This window comes from Penaeus japonicus, unplaced genomic scaffold (assembly GCF_977035675.1).
Source record: "Penaeus japonicus unplaced genomic scaffold, GWHDUDI00000001_assembly GWHDUDI00000029, whole genome shotgun sequence".
Lineage (NCBI taxonomy): Eukaryota > Metazoa > Arthropoda > Malacostraca > Decapoda > Penaeidae > Penaeus > Penaeus japonicus.
In genome coordinates, this window is record NW_028234431.1 from 15,339,180 (window position 1) to 15,346,679 (window position 7,500).

A 7,500-nucleotide genomic window follows, 5' to 3' on the forward strand; every position below is an offset into this window, starting at 1 on the left:
AATAACTTTTATCAACCTTTTCGTATCTATATTGCTTACTTTGTTTCAAGCTATAAAAGATCCCCCGCTCTCATAGATAAGACCTTGAAACTGTTGGTCGAACAAGCCTCTTCCTTCAAGGCCATTAGCCTGTGGTGATCAAGACAACCTTTATTCCATCACCTGTCACTTTATATGATACTCTGAATTTCATGCAGGCGTTTTTTCAGTGGCCTCCGTTGACAAAGCGGTTTATTTCGTGAAGAACATTGTTTATTTGTCTAGACTGAATCCGTAAGCCATCCTAGTCATCAAATCAATTTAAAATAGATCAAGGCAATGAAATCGTTTATCACTTTACAGGTATCACTTTGAAGAAATTTCTTCGTTCCAAAATACTTCATTGGTTTTGTTGTAGCTTATTAGTTCTAAAAGCAACAGAGATGCCAGTTTTATTCTCATGCGCTCCGTGCCACTCATATTAACGTGAGAGGCGATGCGTTGTGTATAATTCCCTCACACTTTTTTCAATAATTTCTTTAATAGGTTCACTATATTTACCAATATAATTTACCAGAGGGAAGCACATTATTTCTTAACAGTTTTATCAGGTGGGGAGCATCAGCAAGGGATAAGTATTTCTCTCCGAAGATCAGTCGGATGTAATAAATGTAATTTCCCAATGTCTAAACCAAACTCTTTCCCACAATTGCAACAACCAGAAAGCTTCTAATTTCTACCTCTTGTCACATTCTCATCAAAATCATAGTATATAAGTTGTTTCCAAGGACTGATTAATCCTCTAACCAACACAGCTTGCAATTTACTCTCTGGTCCATACAAAGTGTCGTTTCCTTTATTTGAGAGTTCCTTTGCAATACTGCATTCATCAAACGAAACGGTGAAAGCATTCTATAAACAGTAATTTTCACTTTCATTTTCCTGCTAGTATTTTTTTGCTTTTGGGCTAAAACTATGGGCAATGTTAATTCATGTCCTGGCACCATTTCTTTACTGTATTTCCTCTTACTGTTGACTCCACCCAAGAAGAGGAAGACAGAACACACCTCACATTGGTTGTTAATTTTTGCTGTGTCACCTTTTCATCTATAGCTGCTGTCCCTTCTGGCAACTTTTGTTGGAATGCACCCCATTCCCTTGGCCTTACTTTATAACATTGTAATTCATGGATGGGATCATCTAGTTCAGCTTCATTTCGGCGGGGGACACCAGAAGTCGAATCCTTGGGTGAAGTCCTCATGCCGAAGAAGACCCAGGGGAGTTGAGCTTCCTAGTCAGGTCTGGCGCAGCGGGACATCAGGGCTGCCTTCAACGTTCGATAGATGCGCTCAACCATCCCATTGGCTGGGAGATGAAGACAGGGCCCTGATCGAAGGTGATGTCATCTGGAACAACGAAGCGGCCGATCCTACTATATAGGGCCTGGGCACAATCCTGGGCTGTGGCTTGTCTCACGGGGATTGCTTCAGCCCAGCATGTGGAGCGTTTGGTGCCAGTGAGCAGCTAGGTGGTAGGGGGCCGACAGTGTTAACATGGAGGTGGCTGAACCGGCACTTGGGCTGTGGAAATTCTCTTATTCCAGATTTGGTGGTGGCTGGTTTTATTGGTCTGGCAGGCTGTACAGCATCGGGCCCAGTGGCGAACGTCTCTCTTCATACCATGCCAAATGAACTTTTGTTGCAAGCTTGGTGGTGGAGCGTCTGGATGGATGCAAGAGACCATGGATGAGGTTGAATACCTTGCGGTGAAACTGCTTGGGGGCGGTCGGTGCATACGTCGCAGACAGCAGCCATCCTAGGTGCACAGTGTTGATTTCAATTTAATAGAGAGCGTCGGCAGCTGGATTTTTCTTTCCTGGCATGGAGTAATTGAATTCGACAAAGCTGGAGAGGTGGCGTTATTGGCTGGCAAACCAGGCATCACCAGCCTTGGTGAAAGCGTGAACCAGGGGCAGATGGCCTGTTCGAATGAAGTTGGCACCTTCAAGCAGAAATATGAAGTGGCGAACAGCGAAGCAGACAGCGAGTAATTCATGGTTGAAAGTGCTATATTTCAACTGCTGGAGATGTCAAGTGGGAAGGGTTTGCCGTTGATGGATTGATCGATGACTACCCCAACTGCGACATTGTTGGTGTCTGTGGTGAGAGTGAAAGGGATGCGATGGCACCCTTACTGGCGTCGAATGCTTGTTGCTGGTTAGTGCCCCATTCCAGGTGCCTTGGCTTCTTGGCAAGGCTGTTGTAGAGGGGTCCAATTGTGTTGGCGATGCTGGGTAGTGAAGCAGTGGTAGTAGTTGACTATACCAACGATGGGCGTCGGGAAGTTCTTAATTGCCACCACTTGGAGGGAAGGGTGCGAGTGCCGGCGGTGGAGATGTGACAGGTGGAGGTGCCGAAAAGACATTTATCGTAACGGACGACCTGTCAGTTGTGCCAGAGGAGTCACAGTTCATTCTGGATGTGCTCAAGGTGTTTGGTGGCATTGCTGGAGAAGATGAGGATGTCTACATTACAGGCATGGTAGGGGAAGTTGCTGAGGATGCCGTCCATTAGCCGCTGAAATGTTGTGGAGGCCGAAGGTGTATGCCATGAAGGGCATCATGATTGGACGTCTTCCGGGTGCATAGGAACTTGGAAGTAGCTTTTCCATGTTTGGAAGAGGGTAGTGGTCAGGTTCGGTGATGAGGTTCAGGCGTCGGTAGTCACCACAAGGTTTCCAGGTCCCATCAGGTTTCTTGACGAGGTGCAAAGGCAATGTCTAGGGGCTTGAGGCTTTCTGGCAGAGATCCATGCGCTCAATTTCAGCAAGGGCTTCCTTGGCTGTTTGAAACTTCTCAAGTGATGTAGATCAGACTTTGGGAAACTTTTAGTAGAGAAAACCTTGGCGGTTGTTCGTCTCACGAGGCAGTGGTTGATGCAGCCTAGGGAAGGGTGAGAGCTGAGGGGGTCGCCTGGAAAGTGGTCATGTCATGGACCTTTCGGTTAGCAACATCGATGAGGAGACCGCAATGATTGAGGAGGTCTTCCCTGAGGATGATAAAGTCCCACGAGAAGCAGCAGTTGACTGCTTGAATGGGTATGGTGCGGATGTTGTAGGAAGGAATCTCGCTACCGTTGGCGGCGATGATCTTCATACTGGCTCCTGTCGGTCAACATTGCAGCAAAGATAAAGCTGAAGGCGTGTGAACGTCTGGGGGGGGGGGGGGCACTGTTGTGACAGGCGGCGGCCCTTTCACATGTTTTACGGCCATGTAACTGATGCAGTTATGTGCATCATCAGATCAGCGGTGGCAGGTGATGGTTCTTGAATCGAAGCTACTCTTTTCCATTGTATAGGATATGGAGTAGGTGACTTGGCAGGTCTCGGCCACGTTGAGAAGTTCGTCGGCATTTTTTATTAGAACGTTCATGGTGATGGTGATGGAAAATGGTGTTGCAACCACAGCTGGCGCAGATCTAACCTCTGTGGTTCATTGGTTGTGGAGTCGTGACCTGGAAGCCTAGCGACAGCTTGCCTTTCGGTACAGGCTGAGCACGAGTGCTGTTAAACGTAGTTGGTAATTAATACTATCGATTTATTCAACTTTCAATGGGACATGTTTGTAAAAAGGTGTCGTACCAGCGGAAAAACTACCTCACTCATTCACTCGCGAGCACACAGAAACACACACACACAAGTAAGCATAAAAGACAACTGCTTTCCAAAGAGATTACTATGTGTGAATAAGGAGAGGACACCTAGCTAAAAATGTACTATATCAGTTTCATAATATTTTGTTGAATATTTTATCATCAAATGAAAACGGGCATAAAATTAGTTCCATAAGTTGAAATGAAATATTGTCTACGTTGCTATGCCATTGCAACAAGCAGATAAGTAGCTAAATCTCCTCAACAGACAAGAAGAGCTGGAGTGAAAAATCTTTTTGTACATTTTCGGATCCCATTTGTTCCTACTTGAGAACTGTCAAGTTTATGCAAGTGCATATGTGTAGTATTGAGAAACTGGTCATTTGTTTGTGGACGCCGTCTGACTCGCAAGCCCACAGCCACAAATCACAATCCTTTCCGTCTTGCAAATCGTTCTTGTATTTTTTATTTCATGGTTTGAGGAAAATTGCGTTAGACGACTATTCAAGCGCTAACAGTATCCTGGCATGAAATGCGTCACCTGTAAATTTGCTATTCTACCAAAATGTTTGACAATGAAGAATTCTAGTCAACACAAAATTATTTCCCCTCTTTTGCTTGCTTATACTTAATTTTATTTCCCATTTCATCTGAAAAAGAGAAAGAGAGAGAGAACTAAAGGAAATAAAGGTTGAAGATAACTACCTTGCCCATTCAAAGTTACAACAGACTAATTTTCAGGGTTCCTTAAAGAACTTAATATACCATTACTTTTCTATAATTTTCCATGATAAAATCTTGATTTACTTTTTTGGATTAGCAAGAAACACTGTAGTAGTTGAGATGTTCTCTCAGCCGTCTGGTTAGTCCAGCGGTAACGTGTCGGCCTCACACACTAGTGGTCGGCAGATTAAACCCCGTCCAAGCTCGTGAGTTTCCACTGTCGCCTGGTAGTCACCGCCGTGTTTGGGAAATGCGGTGGATAAGCTCAGCTCAGGTCGAGTCAACGCTCGTTGGTACACTCTCTTATATGCATTGAGGCAGGCTCTCCCCAGGTCATATAAGACCGGTGAAGCATCTGCTCCGCAAAACTAGCTTATCTTTATCCTTATCCGTATCCGTATCCTTATCTCTCTCTCTCTCTCTCTCTCTCTCTCTCTCTCTCTCTCTCTCTCTCTCTCTCTCTCTCTCTCTCTCTCTCTCTCTCTCTCTCTCTCTCTCTCTCTCTCTCTGAGGCGGCTAAAAAATGTGAGGTGGACATACAAAGTGCTCGGACTCTTAAGCAGACAAGGAGCAATATCAAGAGGATGCAGTTAGACTATGATGAGATTAAGAAAGGCGAATTGATTGAAACGAGCGAAACCTTGCAACACTATATGCATCTAGCGATGAACACAGACTTCGCTTATGGGAGGGGCAAGAGCAAGTGGAAAGACTCTGTGCACATGAGAATTAGGTTAGGGTATAAATACTACTGGGAGTTAGGTGTCCCGACAGGTGAACAGGAAAAAGAATGCAGGGTGTGTAGGTCACCAAGGTCACACACCTTAGTACACTATATCTTACAGTGTCCCATGCTTCAGATTTACAGAAACTCAGAGATAGCTGGACTCCCCGAACAAGCTGTATGGATGCTTTGAAATGGCCAGGTAATACAAATTTTAAAGAAGTACAAACACTTCGCATCGACCACATAATTGTAGTTGACAACAGTGTATACCCGATTGTGACTTCCCTTCTGCCGAGACTACGATAGCCCAAGTAGGATTTTATTGAGATGTGAATGAATATCATTTATGATACATCATCCTGTTAAATACAAACATACTTCTTGACTTTCTGATAAATTCTTTCCTCCGGGAGCATACATATATATTATTAACATATATGTGCGCCACATATTTCAAGTATGTAATCATGTGACCTTAGGAGAGGACTTTGCATGCTGAGGGTGATAATCCATACTGTTATATCGTTCTCCTGATATGTAAACATTTAATTGTGTATGCTTGTGATTGACCCGTCTTTTGCTCTGTATATATTTCAACATGTTGACATAGCTGTAAGGTTTTGTAAAATATATGTGAGCCCAAAGAGGGACTAAGATTGAGGTGAGGATAACCTATGTTACCTCATCCTTTTGAGATGTACGTAATCACTTGTCTCAATAAACTCGTCAAAGTCAAAAAAAGTCTCTCTCTCTCTCTCTCTCTCTCTCTCTCTCTCTCTCTATATATATATATATATATATATATATATATATATATATATATATATAAATGAATATATAATTATATATATATATATATCTACACACATGTATGTTTTTTTTTTTTTTTTTTTTTTTTTTTTTTTTGTGTGTGTGTGTGTGTGTGTGTGTGTGTGTGTGTGTGTGTGTGTGTGTGTGTGTGTGTGTGTGTGTGTGTGTGTGTGTGTGTGTGTGTGTGTGTGCGGGCATGCGTGCGTGTGTTTTTGCGTGGATAATTACATGTGCATATATGGCTGAAGACAGAAAGATTGATATAAATATTTATGTACTCCCAGTGGCAATATTGTTTATAATACTGCTTCGTTATATAGCTGTTGGAACTCAGAATAAAGAAAGATTGATATAAATATTTTTGTACTCCAAGTGGCAATATTGTTTATAATACTGCTTCGTTATATAGCTGTTGGAACTCAGAAAAAATGTTAAATGCAACATCATGCTGTTGGTATGCATGTTCACTGTAATCTACTCATGCTGGGTAACACAGTACAGAACGGATGACAGTTTATCTCATTACATTTCCTTTTTAGAAATACAAATGTTAAGCATTAATCAAATCAAAAGTCAGGGGATACATCTTGTTTGGGTTCTTTCAATCTGTTGATTTTGTCTTTTGATGATCAACTCATAATAATGGTTAAAATTATGTATTCACTCTTGAAGACAATGACAAGGGGTACCTTAAACCCATTGCGTACGGGTGTCATGACATGCACGACGTAGGAGCTTTAGCCTGACAACAGGCGTCATGACGTACATGATGTTCAGGGATTTTGTATCACTGTTATTTTATTGGGCTATGAGCAATGAGTGAGTGATGATGACAATTGAAGTCATACTTTAATTGTCGTAATATTAAGCACACGCACACACACACACACGCACACGCAAAAGGGGTTTTACCTAATATTCAAAACCTAGATGGCACCACTTTCTTTTAGCACCAGCACCACAGAGCCTTGAATGGCACCCATCCACGGTCTCTAGCAAGCACTATCTTTTTTGAGTGATGGCACACAGCAAGTTACCGACCTCTTGCTCTGAAGGATGTGCAGGTAGAACGAGAAGAGGAAGGTGACTCAAACCATGCCTAATGTCAGCAATGTGCCCTTGTGCCAGTAGTGATGCTTTTTACTGTAGCACTCACAGTCATAAGCACAGGTTTCCTTCCTCTTCTCTATCTCTTCATGTTACCTTCATTGTTTGAATACTCATGAGAGTACGCAAATACGAAAAAATTAAATTGCTTTTGCCCTTCCAGAAATAGCAATACTTCTATCACACCGAGTATAAAGAAAAATAATGAGCTGATACGGACTCTTTACTACAATTTTAGTCAACTGCAGCACTGACAGACCCTGTCATATGATACATACAAGTCTCTCAAAACAACATCACACACAAAAATTAAAACACAAAAATGGCTTTAGTTTTACAATGACTGCAAGAGAGTGGGAAAAGTCAGGAAGATCAACCTACGAGTAGATTAGTAAGGAATAAAAAAATGTAGTACGCAAAATTATTCTACAATTGAGTGTTGTGAAAGGAGGTAAAGCATATAAATTCCTTAGTTAATTTAACCTTTCTATCAAAAAAGAAAAA